Source organism: Cydia splendana, unplaced genomic scaffold (genome assembly GCF_910591565.1).
Source record: "Cydia splendana unplaced genomic scaffold, ilCydSple1.2 scaffold_46_ctg1, whole genome shotgun sequence".
Classification (NCBI taxonomy): domain Eukaryota; kingdom Metazoa; phylum Arthropoda; class Insecta; order Lepidoptera; family Tortricidae; genus Cydia; species Cydia splendana.
In genome coordinates, this window is record NW_026946889.1 from 1257660 (window position 1) to 1273077 (window position 15418).

At 40.5% G+C, this 15418-nt stretch overlaps 1 protein-coding gene across 1 annotated transcript in view; it reads right to left on the bottom strand.

Annotated features, from left to right (window-relative positions):
* Positions 1-3649, bottom strand: part of LOC134805618 (uncharacterized protein K02A2.6-like) — a 246920-nt gene extending 243271 nt beyond the window's left edge. The window contains exon 1 of the mRNA XM_063778882.1: positions 3567-3649. The gene's annotated coding sequence lies outside the window, so the exon portion shown is untranslated. The remainder of the gene's footprint in view (positions 1-3566) is intronic.
* Between the last annotated feature and the right edge of the window lie 11769 nt (positions 3650-15418).

The window sequence follows — 15418 nt, forward strand, 5'->3', positions numbered from 1 at the left end:
CAGACAACCCGTAGTGCTTCAGTTTTAATAGAAGAGTACAATGTTCAACGCAGTCAAACGCCTTTGAAAGGTCGCAAAATATGCCTATTGCGTCGCAAGAATCCTCCCATGTACTATAAATATATTTAATAAGTTCTGAAGCAGCATCAGTTGTAGAACATCCCTTCCTGAATCCAAACTGTTGGCAGTGAAATAGATTATTGGCTTTAAAATAACTCTGTAACTGATCTAGCATAATTTTTTCGAAGACTTTACTCAAGGCGGGCAGAATTGATATAGGGCGAAAGTTTGTTACGTTGTTTCTTTCGCCTGATTTGTATAAAGGTACAACTTTGCTTATTTTCATTAAGTCTGGAAATACTCCCTGCTTCACACAACCATTAAATATATATGTTAAATAAGGAGAAATTACATCTATTACGTTACTAAGAATTTTCACAGATGTTCCCCACAAGTCTTCGGTACTTTTTTTCTTAATTGTTTTAAAATGTTTGATTAATGTAAAGGGGTCAACGGTATTAAACTCGAAGATATCATTACATTCCTTGACACTTGAGCACATCAGAGCTTCAGCCTGCTCAGATGATGACTTAAGAGCCTTAGTAGTGTTACTTGCTAAATTTGAGAAGAACTCTTCAAATGTCGTTGCCACTGCAAAATCTGAATTTATGACTTTACCGTTGCTAAGTAGGTTAAACTCACATTTTTTTCCCTTACATTTACCACTTTCGCTATTAATAATTTTCCAAGTCATCTTGGTTTTATTATCCGATCTTAACAGCTGCGATTTAATATAATTTGATTTTGCGGCAGTACAAACTTTTTTAAAGATACGTGAATACGATTTAACATACTCAGTGAAATTCTCGTTTTTATTATATTCTCTCATGCCATATAGCTCATAAACCCTATCTCTACTTTTGCGTATACCCGCAGTAGCCCAATCACTAAACTTCTTAGTTTTGCGTCCTGAAGTTGTTTTTAGCTTAAATATTCCATTAAAATTTTAAATTATTACATCCAAGAGAAGTCCGTATGCTTCGTTACAGTCGCTGTGGGAAAGGGATACTGATGGTAAAATACTTTGAATAACATTTTTAAATTTATATAGTTTACTATCTGTTCCTGTTCTAATCCTGGCTCGTACCAATGAGTTTTTCGAAACTTATGTACGAAATATCATTTGATATTTACCACTAGCTTTTCGGTGAAGGAAAACATCGTGAGGAAACCTGTATACATCTGCGAAGAAATTCAAAGGTGTATGTGAAGTCCCCAATCCGCATTGGGCTAGCGTGGGGACTATAGCCCAAGCCCTCTCGCGCATGAGAGGAGGCCTGTGCCCAGCAGTGGGACGTATATAGGCTGAAATGATGATGATGATGATGATGACTATCTGTTATGGGTCTATATGTTATTGACTATCTTGTATTTTCAACTGTACTTTGGATCGTAATCATTTGCCCGCAGTGGTCTGAATTAAAACAATTAAGAAGTTTTTTGTTGAGATAGTTACAGTTGCAAAATATATTGTCTAGACATGTTGCACTAGTTGTTGAGACTCGCGTTGGCTCAAGGAACACATTACTTAGATTAAATGAGTGAAATAGACTCACTAACCTAACACTTAATCCTGTCGGATCCAACAAGTCGACATTGAAGTCCCCACATACTATAATATGTTTTCTACATTTAGAAGCTACATTTAACGCGTTCTCCATTGCCGATTCAAATATACTGTAACTTCCCGATGGTGGTCTATAAGCGCAAATAATTACGTACTGCACTAATTCGACACAGGAGATTTCAACTACTTGCTCAACAGAGAATTTGGTTATGTCCTTACGTTCTTTAGATTTTATATCAGATTTTACAATAATAAGAGATCCTCCATGAATGGCGTTTTTCCTAGTAAAATAACTAATTAAGTCAAAATTAACAAAATTAAAAGTCAAATGCGTATCTTTCAGCCAATGTTCCGTAATGCACATCACATGTATGTCAGAGCTATCTAAGAATAAACCTATTTCTACTTCCTTGCTGGAAAACCCTCGAATATTTAGGTGCACAAGATTAATGTTCGTGGGCTTTTCCATTGTCCTACATTTTAGTTTAAATTTGATTCATTTGGGTGGGTTTGTGAGGTAGTTGTGGTGCATTTCCTTTCGCGTCAGTCTGAGTGTAGACGTGAATTAAATCATCACCATGGCGCTGTTACTTCACTGCGACTTCTGCCACGAAGACGTATTATCAAACGGATTAATATTACACTCCGAAAGTGAGCGTCATAAGCTGCTGTGCGCGGAAGATATGTCGGCCGACGGTGCTGTTTACATTGTTGACAGTGCATTCAAGTGTAGAATTGTCAGTTACCGGATTAATGGGAGTGCAGACATTTTGGATGCTAAATTGTATTTGCTGAGTATTGGCGAAAAGCTGGAAAAGGTGATCAACATTGAATTAGAAACACATAAACATGTAAAAATAAATGTGGAACTCTTTGGTACTTTTATGAAAACCAATGCTGAAGGTGAAATGATACGTGATCTAAAGTCTCTCAATACAAAAAACGTGGCTATGCATAAAGACTGTGTGGATTTTCCATCATACTTTGAACAAATATTCATATGTATTTCCAAGAAAAGGGTATTATACTGTATTTAAAATAAATTATTTTACACCATGCATGAAATAAAGCACCAGATAATTATTAGAAAAACACAGATAGGAGTTATTTTTAAACACAAATTATATTTAATAAATCGGATAGAAATATAAAAAGTAGGTGAGTTGACCGTGATGTCACGATGTAATGTTTCATATAAATTCCATATTAGAAAATCGTTTTGACAGTTCTAAAAAAGTAACTGATTTGACTAGTAGAAAAATACCCTAATGTGAAGAGTTTCAAGAGCGCGACAGTGGTTGGGCGCTCGAAAAGATTGAGTATCTCAATGTAAACATTAATAAATATCAACCACTCAAAGGATCTACATATATACCGCTCCCGCCAGAGGTGCGTGCGAAGAATGCATGTGTTAACGTGAAAAATCTAGACGACAAATGCTTTTTCTGGAGCATCATTAGTACAAATCGATACTATTGTTCTGTGATTAAGCACTTAAATCCTGGACGCTTCGGGCCTTCGGCCCTACGCGGAGCTCGGCCTTCGGCCTTCGCATTTAGACACTTATACTATTGTTCTGTGTTTAAGCACTGACAGCCTGGACGCTTCGGGCCTTCGGCCCTACGCGGAGCTCGGCCTTCGGCCTTCGCACTTAGACACTTGTACTATTGTTCTGTGTAAGCACTGACATCCTGGACGCTACGGGCCTTCGGCCCTACGCGGAGCTCGGCCTTAGGCCTTCGCATTTAGAATTTTAGACACTTGTACTATTGCTCTGTGCGAAAGCACTGACATTCTGGACGCTTCGGGCCTTCAGCCCTACGCGGAGCTCGGTCTTCGGCCTTCGCATTTAGACACTTATACTATTATGAAGTATTTGAACAAATTAAATTATTTTTCAGAAAATATTTTAATTTGTTTTTTTATCAAGTAGAAACACTACTATATAAATTATAAACTGAAATAAATGTCATATACTAAGAAAAAGTGACCAAGGCCTCCAGTGCCCCAGGCTGGAATCGAACCAGCGTCCTCTGCTATCGCGGCAGGTGCCTGAATTACTCGGCCACCGGGCCACAGCGACATTAGTCAAATTTTCCAAGTATATGCACTTCCTACTGAAGGCTTGTGGCGCCCCCTAGCCATCTCTAAGGTAGAACAGTATGGTTCGAACCTTCTATCTGGATCATTCTCATGATGATACCGAGCTAGCGAGAGAGATGGCGCTGCCAATCAATACTATGAAGTATTTGAACAAATTAAATTATTTTTCAGAAAATATTTTGATTTGTTTTTTTAACAAGTAGAAACACTACTATATAAATTATAAACTGAAATAAATGTCATATACTAAGAAAAAGTGACCAAGGCCTCCAGTGCCCCAGGCTGGAATCGAACCAGCGTCCTCTGCTATCGCGGCAGGTGCCTGAACCACTCGGCCACCGGGCCACAGCGACATTAGTCAAATTTTCCAAGTATATGCACTTCCTACTGAAGGCTTGTGGCGCCCCCTAGCCATCTCTAAGGTAGAACAGTATGGTTCGAACCTTCTATCTGGATCATTCTCATGATGATACCGAGCTAGCGAGAGAGATGGCGCTGCCAATCAATACTATGAAGTATTTGAACAAATTAAATTATTTTTCAGAAAATATTTTAATTTGTTTTTTTATCAAGTAGAAACACTACTATATAAATTATAAACTGAAATAAATGTCATATACTAAGAAAAAGTGACCAAGGCCTCCAGTGCCCCAGGCTGGAATCGAACCAGCGTCCTCTGCTATCGCGGCAGGTGCCTGAACCACTCGGCCACCGGGCCACAGCGACATTAGTCAAATTTTCCAAGTATATGCACTTCCTACTGAAGGCTTGTGGCGCCCCCTAGCCATCTCTAAGGTAGAACAGTATGGTTCGAACCTTCTATCTGGATCATTCTCATGATGATACCGAGCTAGCGAGAGAGATGGCGCTGCCAATCAATACTATGAAGTATTTGAACAAATTAAATTATTTTTCAGAAAATATTTTAATTTGTTTTTTTTATCAAGTAGAAACACTACTATATAAATTATAAACTGAAATAAATGTCATATACTAAGAAAAAGTGACCAAGGCCTCCAGTGCCCCAGGCTGGAATCGAACCAGCGTCCTCTGCTATCGCGGCAGGTGCCTGAACCACTCGGCCACCGGGCCACAGCGACATTAGTCAAATTTTCCAAGTATATGCACTTCCTACTGAAGGCTTGTGGCGCCCCCTAGCCATCTCTAAGGTAGAACAGTATGGTTCGAACCTTCTATCTGGATCATTCTCATGATGATACCGAGCTAGCGAGAGAGATGGCGCTGCCAATCAATACTATGAAGTATTTGAACAAATTAAATTATTTTTCAGAAAATATTTTAATTTGTTTTTTTATCAAGTAGAAACACTACTATATAAATTATAAACTGAAATAAATGTCATATACTAAGAAAAAGTGACCAAGGCCTCCAGTGCCCCAGGCTGGAATCGAACCAGCGTCCTCTGCTATCGCGGCAGGTGCCTGAACCACTCGGCCACCGGGCCACAGCGACATTAGTCAAATTTTCCAAGTATATGCACTTCCTACTGAAGGCTTGTGGCGCCCCCTAGCCATCTCTAAGGTAGAACAGTATGGTTCGAACCTTCTATCTGGATCATTCTCATGATGATACCGAGCTAGCGAGAGAGATGGCGCTGCCAATCAATACTATGAAGTATTTGAACAAATTAAATTATTTTTCAGAAAATATTTTAATTTGTTTTTTTATCAAGTAGAAACACTACTATATAAATTATAAACTGAAATAAATGTCATATGTCAGGCACCTGCCGCGATAGCAGAGGACGCTGGTTCGATTCCAGCCTGGGGCACTGGAGGCCTTGGTCACTTTTTCTTAGTATATGACATTTATTTCAGTTTATCACTTATACTATTGTTATGTGTTTAAGCACTAACATCCTGGACGCTTCGGGCCTTCGGCCTTCGCATTTAGACACTTGTACTATTGTTCTGTGCTAAAGCACTGACATCCTGGACGCTTCGGGCCGGTATAATAATATACTCCGCCTGGTACTCTATTCCCGTCTTTTCTAGGTCACCTAACTGACTCAAGCCTACGTCATCATGCGACAGCGCTATATGATAATATGCGATAGCGCTATATATAGCGGCCATGTTATTGTGACGTAGGCCTGTGTCACTCTGGGAATAGAAGACCATGTTTTATTAGACCATGCTTCGGGCCTTCGGCCCTACGCGGAGCTCGGCCTTCGCATTAGCTGTCCACACCACGTTTCACGTCAGCCATAGCGGCTGTGTCCCTGATACAGCCTATCTCCATTTTTTTTTCAATTATTTCAATTTGACATTTTATATCTATTTAAATTTATGATTATGATGATGAATTTGCACGCTTGACGGGCGTGGCGCGTTGCATGCGATCCAAAGCCGGGCGCCTTCGGCACCCTCATACTAAAAGCGTAACACTATACATATATTGTAACATCCCCATACTGTATCAATCCAAATAAATAATTTCTGATTTTCAAAGGAGTCAAAGAGCACGAAGGAATATAATCATTTTGCAGATCGGATGTAGGTATATCAGTAAAGGTGAAATACTGTAAATATATCATACTCACAATTATATTATCTAGGAATATAATATTATTTACCTACATTGAAATTGGTTGCTGACCTAGTGAAAATACTGAAATATTTTAACTGTTGATGTAGGAAAGCTAGGCGCTTTCAAGCACCTCGTAAAATATTAGATGCTTCTGTTATCAGAAAGTGTGTTTTTATAGCACTTAGTGACTTTTTCTTACGTTTCATATGCTTTGTTTCCCATTGTTTGTAAATGGTAAAATCACGTGACCGCGCGGAACACACTGACGCAGGTCCGTCCTCTACAAGCGCTGCCGCGCGACTGAAGAGGGCGCAGAGTTGGGCAAAAATTAACTTGAATAAGAATAAGAATAAAAACAGAAATGTTATTCTTATTCAAATCGATTTGAATTAGAATTATTCTTGCACTAGTTATTTTAGAATAAAATTAAGGTGAATAAATCATGTGACTCTTATTTTAAATGCGGAATAAAAAACAGAATAATTATTCTAGAAGTGGGCCTATTCTAACTAAGGTTTTATTCAATTAAAATGTTATTTAGAATTAAGTTATTTTTTGTAGTACAATCGGTTATATTTTGTTAGTTGATTTTCACCCTTCTATTTAAAAGTCGGATTGATTTGATATTTGTTACTATAGTTTAGGTATAGTACACATTGAAGAGTTCCGCTATACACTATCTAGTTCTATCATCCGATCAGGGTGCTTAGCCAACATACCAAACGTTGACCCTCCGTAGAGTTGCGCATAGTCTCTCTCTATCACTCTTACATATTAGTGCGATAGAGAGACAGATAGCGTTTCGTTGTCGTAGCGCAAGTTTGGCATGTTGGCTACGCTCCCAATGTGCCTAGCCAAGATGCCAATTTTTGTTTTTATTTTAATAGCCGAATCATTAGGTAAATTTCGCTGTTTTGGGGGCCTAGCCAACATGCCAATCGCTTGCGCTCCAACAACGAAGCGCTTTCTGTCTCTATCACTCTTACATATTAGTGCGATAGAGAGACAAAGATAGCGTTTCGTTGTCGTAGCGCAAAGGTTTGGCGTGTTGGCTACGCTCCCAATGTGCCTAGCCAAGATGCCAATTTTTGTTTTTATTCTTATAATCAAATCATTAGGTAAATTAAGCTGTTCTGGGGGCCTAGCCAATATGCCAATCGCTTGGGCTCCAACAACGAAGCGCTTTCTTTCTCTATCACTCTTACATATTAGTGCGATAGAGAGACAAAGATAGCGTTTCGTTGTCGTAGCGCAAACGTTTGGCATGTTGGCTACGCTCCCAATGTGCCTAGCCAAGATGCCAATTTTTGTTTTTAATTTAATAATTAAATCATTAGGACAATTTAGCTGTTTTTAGCGCTTTCTTTCTCTATCACTCTTACATATTAGTGCGATAGAGAGACAAAGATAGCGTTTCGTTGTCGTAGCGCGAACGTTTGGCATGTTGGCTGCGCTCCCAATGTGCCTAGCCAAGATGCCAATTTTTGTTTTTAATTTAATAACCAAATCATTAGGACATTTTAGCTGTTTTTAGCGCTTTCTGTCTCTATCACTCTTACATATTAGTGCGATAGAGAGACAGAGATAGCGTTTCGTTGTCGTAGCGCAAACGATTGGCATATTGGCTACGCACCCAAGGTGCCTAGCCTAGATGACAATTTTTGTTTTTAATTTAATAACCAAATCATTGAGTAAATTTAGCTGTTCTGGGGGCCTAGCCAAGATGCCAATTGCTTGTGCTCCGACAACGCAGCATTTTCTGTCTCTATCACTCTTACATATTAGTGCGATATAGAGGCAGAGATACCGTTTCGTTCTCGTAGCGCAAACGATTGGCATATTGGCTACGCACCTAAGGTGCCTAGCCAATATGTCAATTTTTGTTTTTATTTTAATAACCAAATCATTAGGTAAATTTAGTTGTTCTGGAGGCCTAGCCAATATGCCAATCGCTTGCGCTCCAACAACGAAGCGCTTTCTGTCTCTATCACTCTTACATATTAGTGCGATAGAGAGACAAAGATAGCGTTTCGTTGTCGTAGCGTAAACGTTTGGCATGTTGGCTACGCTCCCAATGTGCCCAGCCAAGATGCCAATTTTTATTTTTATTTTAATAACCGAATCATTAGGTAAATTTAGCTGTTCTGGGGGCCTAGCCAACATGCCAATCGCTTGCGCTCCAACAACGAAGCGCTTTCTGTCTCTATCACTCTTACATATTAGTGCGATAGAGAGACAAAGATAGCGTTTCGTTGTCGTAGCGCAAACTTAGACGCAAACTTAAACTTAAACGCTTAGACCAGCTAAATTGAACCTAATGATTTGGTTAGTAAATTAAAAATAATACGGTTACTGAAACTATGCGTTATGCGACAGTCAATTTGTAAGATTTTATTCCATAAAATAGGTATAAATTAGACAAGAGACTAACTACTATTACATCTACCTAACTATACGTAATTAGTACCTATATGGTACCCGGACTACATTTTTATTCGTGGAATATTATTTCGATTAAAAATCATGATTATATTTATTTGATTAAGAATAAGTTATTCTCATTCAATTTTTTCTCATACGAATTATTCCCGACCAAAATTATTTGAATATTTTTGACGGGAATAAAATCGAGATGATTTTATTCCTATGAATTCTTATTCAAATAATGATTTTATTCTTGAATGCCCAACACTGAGAGGGCGTAAGTGCGTTCGCGAGTGATGGCGGTTGCGGATTTAGTAGGTATTGAAACATAGAAATTATTTTAATGATGTTACCGAGACAAAGTGATCCAAATCATCTAGATTATCTTATTACCTATACATTTATGTAAAGAACAGGTCAAAAAAGTTTGTATTGTAGCTCTGAGATTGATTTATTGTTAAAAAAAGGCGTAACTTTGAATTTTTTTTCTATCGAGCAAAGTTTATCTAATCATGTTTTTGAGATCCAAAACATATCTGCCAGATCCTTAAGTATAAGATATATTTCTTTCACAATTTTAAAACATTATTTCTTATATTTCCGATGGATTCAAAAAACTGGTTCGCTTAGCTCCTACGGGAAAAGCACGCCTTAATGATATACATGAATTAACTACCAGAGATTCCTGGCCGCATGTGCCAACCGCCTTCAATTCTGCGGACTTGGCCTCGCGAGGAGTCGAACCTGGTCAATTGCCAGAACTGAATTTATGGTGGCATGGCCCATCCTTTTTATTACATGATGAGAGTAGCTGGCCACAGAATATAGGTTATATATGTCGAATACCGATGGTCTCAAAGGCGGTGGGCGCGTGGGGGTAGTACTTAGATGTATTACTTCACAGCTAAACCAGTATTCTACCATGCTACCAGTGCATGAAATAAACATTAGGACTCGTTAACCATACTAGTGCCTACTATACTTCAGTACAAATGTTTAAAAGAACTAATTGCTATTTTTAACTCAAGGGAGCGATATGAAAGTAAAAAGAAACCGTTTAAATCTTTATTCAAGTCAAACTAGGCCGGCTCCAACCCTACGCCTCTGACATGAAAAGATTTAGCCCTATATGGGACCGGCAACAAACTCAGAGGGACAAATCTTTTCAAAACAACACATAACACATCCTTTCTTTATTTCACAAAAGTAAGCTTCTAATGAAACATAGGAAATCAAAATAACACTTGAAATAAAACACTTAGCTAAATGGTTAAAGAACGCGGGATCCTATAAGCTATCAGAATAATCCTTCAGGTATAAGCCTTCAGGAACGCAGCGAGTTAGGCACGAGGTTGGCTAACGAGTACGTCCGATCTCTAGCGCGGTCCGATCAAGAAGAACTACCAGCGGCGGAGCCTCTCCGCTCCCGCCTCAGTCAAGTTGGCAAACCTGCTCGACCAGTCTACCAATATACCGACAAAAACGCCAACTCGTGCCTACGCTCACTCGAGAGAAACCTCTCGACGTTCCAAAGCCTTCTACCTGTCATCTCAGTTCAACAACACGCCAATAGATGGCGTTACTCTCTACGCAACTTTATTTCAACAATGCGCCAATAGACGGAGTTACTCTCTACACAACTTTATTTATTTTGTTACAACCAAATAATACGTAGCTCAACATTGCTAATCGATTTTATACAGGCGTCTAAAATAATAAACTATAACGCTGCAATACGTCTTTCTGGTGTCAGGGTCCGACATATATATATATATATACCAATGTACCTGAAAGGAAAGAGCAAAGCGATAACTCAATATTTGCCATGATTAATATTGAGCAATCGCCCTTGATAACATTTGAAAACTATTCCAAGGCAAATAAATTAAAACGAATTGTAGCATATATTTTTCGCTTTATTTACAACTGTAAAAACCCTAAATAAATGCGTAACATGCGTACGACTTCGAGGTGAGGCTATGAAGCCACTGATGGGCAATCTACCTGCAGATAGGGTTACTTCGTTTTACCCCTTCCAGGTGTGCGGCCTTGATTTTGCGGGACCCTTCATGATTTCCAGCAAAAAGGGAAAGGGTAATCGCATAACAAAATGCTATTTAAACATTTTTGTCTGCTTTGCAACTAAGGCCGTCCACCTGGAAGCAGTCAGCGATCTTAGCACTAATGCCTTCATCCTAAGCTTACGTCGTTTTGTGGCTCGTAGATGTAGACCGCATACAATTTATTGCGACAATGGCACTAACTTTGTTGGGGCAAATAACGAATTAGGTAGAATGCTAAGATCCGCTCAAAATTCAGTTTATGAGTTTGGCAATGAGGAACACCCTACTCTCCTACTTTCGGTGGAATTTGGGAAGCAGCTGTTAAATCGGCCAAATTCCACCTAAAGCGAATTATGGGTAACGCTAGTCTGACGTTTGAGAAGCTGAGCACGTTATTTTCTCAAATTGAGTCGATCCTGAACAGCAGACCCCTCACTCCTTTCTCGTCAGACCCTACTGATCTTTACCCTCTGACTCCAGGGCACTTTCTGGTGGGGAGACCCATGACTTCACTGTCGTCACCCCCCGTTTGTCTTAAAAACCCTGATAGGTACCAGAGGATCGAGCAGCTGCGGCAGCATTTCTGGCAAAGATGGCGGAACGAATACTTGGCCGAGTTGCGGCAACGCACCAAATGGCGCCAGAGGCAGAAGGAGCTCAAGGTTGGAGACCTGGTGGTGTTTAAGTAGGAGAACACCCCACCACTCAAATGGAGTCTCGGGAGAGTCCTACACATTTATCCAGGAGCTGACGGAGTCTGCAGGGTTGCAGATTTCACCACGCAGAAGAGCACTCAACTGAGTGTGCCCCCTCCCCTGCATAAACGATCTTGAAAGCAGCAGCTTTCAAGGGGGGCAGGTTGTTAACGCACCAGCGGTCAAACCAGTCCCCGAGGGGTGAGGGCCGAGGAGGATGATGACGTCACGACCGCGGCGAGCACTCACCGCGCATACCACACACGGCTCTCGACTACCGTCTCATATGTACATACCTACACATACCTAAACCTTTGTAAAAAGCGAATTAAAATAAGTTAACGTGAAGCAGGAGTTTCCTTGAAGAGTCAACCCCTCAGCTGAGCTGTTCGTCAATAACAGCTCCGACAGGGCCTGTAGTTAACCATAGACATTTTGTTATTCTTTTTGAATATGGGGTGACTGTTGAACGTTTAAGATTGGCGGGAAATTTACCTTGTTCAAACGACAAATTTATAATGTGTGTATTGTTTCAGATCAAGTCCTTGCGCAACCGTTAATGAATGTCGAAAGTACCTATTTATACGGAAAGACCGGCAACTGGAAAATATGTGGTATTATCTATGAAAAGGGACCTTATTGTCGATGGCACTTACGACACTAACATCGATGAGCACTAAACGTAGTAGTTTAAAATTGGTGATTCTGGCCCATTTTAGTTATTTTGATTTCCAATTTAGCAATTAAGTTTCTTTGATTACCACCACCATATTTACAGACTTTTACAAGGATTTCATGCATTATTTTCTAGTATGTATAAGTCCTTGAACTACGTTATTGCTTGTCAGAAACACGACGGCTCATTATTTTCTCGATAGAATCTTAAGTTGAAAACATGCCTAACACTGTCTTTATTTCCTTATGTTAGAAGTACTAGGACGAAAATGTATATGAAACTTACTTCAGTCGATAGCTTTTAAGTAAATCTTCATTATTGCTTGTCCTTTTATCGATACGTTAATTTTTTCATTCATCATTTGATGAATTCAACATTTTGCCTACTAAATTACACCCTACGCGGCAATACCTTGCGCCTATTCCTCACGCCAGTACGCCCGTGACCACTGTCAGCGTCGGACCTGTGCTAGTTTAGCGGACGTTTCATAAAATGGGTAATCACAGTATAAATATGCAAATATGTTATACACACAATGTTTTTCAACATACTTACGAAGAAAAGCAAAATAATTCTTAAATACGGTGACATTTCAGACATTCGTCCGTCATATTGTCATTTTATAACAAGTTGGGCAGCAAAGGCACACACCCATCTAACCAATCCGGAATTCAGTCACGATTGATAAATTGTGTAAACATATTTTAAAAGGCTATAAAATTAATCAAATTGAATAATTTAGACTGGTCACATTTTTGTAAAAATCGATTTCTACTGGCAAAACATATTACTTTTTGGCAACCGGGTTTTTTAACCTAATTAGACCCCGCTGAATCCGAATTTGCCGGTTGCTTGATCGAATTCTTGACTGGAAGTGAGATATGTGATATTAAAGGTCCCTTTTTTTAGTTTTTCGTAAATAACTCGTAAACGGTGGCCAATATAAAAAAAATGAACTAATAATCTACACAAAATTTTCAATAAAAAAGATTCAGTACATTTTTAGCAGGGATCAATATTTAAAAAGATAATAAAGAGGGAAAGTTAATTATAATAAATTCTAAGGTTCCTTGTTTTTATTTTTTCGTTAATAATTTGAAAAGTATGACTCATAGCAAAAACAAATCTTACACATAAATCATCATCATCATCATCATCTCAGCCATAAGACGTCCACTGCTGAACATAGGCCTCCCCCTTGGACCTCCATACGTGCCGGTTGGAAGCGACCCGCATCCAGCGTCTTTCGGCGACCTTAACAAGATCGTCTGTCCATCTTGTGGGTGGACGTCCTACGCTGCGCTTGCTAGTCCGTGGTCTCTACTCGAGCACATTTCGACCCCATCGGCCATCTTCTCTGCGTGCAATGTGGCCTGCCCATTGCCACTTCAGTTTGCTAATCCGGTGGGCTATGTCGGTGACTTTAGTTCGTCTACGGATCTCCTCACTTCTGATTCGATCACGTAGAGAAACTCCGAGCATAGCCCTCTCCATAGCTCGTTGAGCGACTTTGAGTTTTGAGATGAGGCCGGTAGTGAAAGACCACGTTTCGGAGCCGTAAGTCATCACTGGTAACACACATTGATTAAAGACTTTCGTCTTGAGGCACTGAGGTATGTCGGACGAAAAGACATTACGTAGTTTCCCGAACGCTGCCCAACCGAGTTGGATTCGGCGGTTGACCTCTTTCTCGAAGTTGGACCTACCTAATTGGACTACTTGTCCTAGGTAGATGTACGAGTCAACAACTTCGAGTACCGAGTTCCCAACAGACTGGGATGGGCACAACATTGGCATTTGACATAAGTTTCGTCTTGTCCATGTTCATTTTCAAGCCCACCCGTTGTGAAACTCGGTTGAGGTCATCGAGCATCATGCTGAGTTCCTCCATCGACTTTGCCATGACTACGATATCGTCGGCAAACCGAAGGTGAGTGATGTATTCGCCGTTGATGTTGATGCCAAGTCCTTCCCATTCCAGGAGCTTGAAGGCGTCTTCCATTACGGCAGTAAACAGTTTCGGAGAGATAACGTCTCCCTGCCTTACGCCTCTTTGCAATGGAATCGCCCTCGTGCTCTGCTCCTGTACTCGGACCGACATGGTGGCGTTATTATACACACACTTCAACACTTCGATGTACCGATAGTCAATATGGCATCGCTGAAGAGACTCAAGCACCGCCCATGTTTCCACCGAATCGAAGGCTTTCTCATAGTCCACAAACGCTAAGCATGGCAAGTTATACTCTTCGGTCTTCTGTATAACTTGCCGCAGCGTATGGATGTGGTCTATGGTACTATATATAGCCTTTTCGGAAACCGGCTTGTTCGGGAGGCTGGAAGTCATCAAGTCTGTGTTCGAGACGGTTCGTGATGACCCTTGAAAACAGCTTATAGACATGGCTCAGAAGCGTGATGGGTCTGTAGTTCTTCAATAGGTTGTTATCACCTTTATTGAAGAACAACACCACCTCGCCTCTATTCCATGTTTCAGGCGTTATGCCCTCGGACAAGGCGGAATTAAAGAGCTTCTGGAGGACTTTAAGTACCGGTATTCCACCCGCTCTCAGAAGCTCTGAAGTGATTTCGTCTTTGCCCGGCGCCTTGTTGTTCTTAAGCTGCTTCAGGGCCATCCTAATCTCGTACAGACTGATGTCCGGGATATCTTCGGTATAATGTCGGGACAGCTTGGCTCTTGGACCTCCTACCAAGCTGTCAACGGGCTTTGCGATCGAAGTGTATAACTGTCCATAGAACCTCTCGATCTCACCTAAAACCTCCGCTTTGCTCGACGCTATGCTGCCATCTTCCCGTTTCAGCTTTGTCAGCTGGCTTTGCCCAATAGACCCTTGCTTTGCTTGCGTTGCTTTGTCCTTTGCGAACACTTTGGAGCCTTGGTTTCGCTCAATAGTCTCTTTAATACGGTTAGTATTAAAGAGACGCAGATCATGTCGCAAGGACTTAGATATACGTCTATTGATTGAGCTGCCTATATGACTCCGCGTCATCGGGAGACTGCAACTGTAGCGAGCGTCGTTCAGCCATGAGGTTTAAGGTTTGCTCGGTCAATTTCTGAGGTCTATCTTTACGGCGGGGTCTAAAAAACTTGGACCCTACTGTGTGGACAGTTTCCACTAGCCCGTCGTTGATTTCGTCCACTGAAGCCAAGTTCTCTAGGCAAGCAAAGCGGTTAGAGAGCTCGAGTTGAAAGCTTTCGGGGTTTTGAACATGGGCTCGAGTAGGTCGGAGCGTAGACTTCATCAGGCTGGACCTTTCAAGT